The sequence below is a fragment of the Malurus melanocephalus genome, unplaced genomic scaffold, assembly GCF_030028575.1.
Source record: "Malurus melanocephalus ecotype Western Australia unplaced genomic scaffold, MMel_1.1 scaffold_215, whole genome shotgun sequence".
NCBI classification, from domain to species: Eukaryota; Metazoa; Chordata; class Aves; order Passeriformes; family Maluridae; genus Malurus; species Malurus melanocephalus.
This window is the reverse complement of record NW_026623447.1, coordinates 1196199-1197458: the sequence shown is the minus strand read 5'-3', so window position 1 is coordinate 1197458 and position 1260 is coordinate 1196199.

The window sequence follows — 1260 nt, the reverse complement described above, 5'->3', positions numbered from 1 at the left end:
CAATGYACTCCAGTATATTGAAACAAAACAGTAGGAGAGGATGTGGTAGGTTTYGGRTGGCCAGGGCCAATGYACTCCAGTATATTAAAACAAAACAGTAGGAGAGGATGTGGTAGGGTTTCGATTTATTTACATCTAAATTTTGTTTGCTCCTAATACAGAAATAACCCTCTGGATTCCACTACGCTGCCATTTCAAGCTGTATTGCCAGGAAATGAACGTCCTGCAATGAAATGAATGTCCTGTACAGGAAAGTGCTCTGAAATCTGCTATTGCCCAGGTGTCCCCAGGTGAGGAGGCCCAGCAGAACCTCAGCCTGGCTCTGTGTGACACGAGGGCAGAGAGCAGTCCTGTCCCTGGAGCAACCACGGCAAAGCGAACCCAAATCCACGGGACGGGGGAAGGTGGAGAGATGGAATCTGGTTTGTGCTGTGCCCCAGAGCACCCCAGACACTGCTGAGGACCTGGGAGCACCTCCCTGTCCCAGCACATGTGCAGGGACAGCCCCTGGGGATACCTGTGTGTGGAAAATCACACTGCCAAGGGCCAGTGTCCACAAGGGAGCAAAAGGAGTCCTGCAAAAATCCACTTTATTTGAATTAATGGAGCAAGTTCCCTCAACACGTAGCTTTGTAGGAGCTCTCTCAGTTCTCCGGAAGACGCAGGCTCCTTTTTATCCTAAACTGCCGATCATTTGTTACCCTCTCCCTTTTACCCATTGGCTGAGGTCAGGGAGGGAGGGACAGACTAGGGAGGAACGGACATCCCAAACCACCCGCTGTATATTCGCTCCTTAACCTGTACCCCGCCCCTCACATCATGCATTGTATTATCACTAAAATTAGCTTTAAGCYCACCCTGGCTGCAGAAGATAATCCTCATAAGTCTCCTCAGCCTGCGCCTTTTACCCTAAAGTTCAGAGATTCTGGCTGTGCTTGGTTCTGTCACGAAGCTGCGCGGTTTGATATTGGTACAGACCACATTCATTCTCCTCCAGAACGCGATTGGCTCTTTCAGGTTTTCTCATCGTTTGTAAAGGCATTCACACCCCTTTCTCCTCCCACCCGGGAGCTCTCAGCAGCTCCCTGGAAAGAGCAGGGCACATCAGTGATGGCTGTGCCCCAGARCCCCGGGAAGGCACATGCCTTGGGAATTGCCAAAGCCCGGGAGCTCCGCGGTTCGTGGCAGCTGTAGCAGCTCTGCCCCGGAGCCTCCAGCGCTGTCCGAGCTCCCGCAGTGCTGACCGGCCCGAGGTGCTGC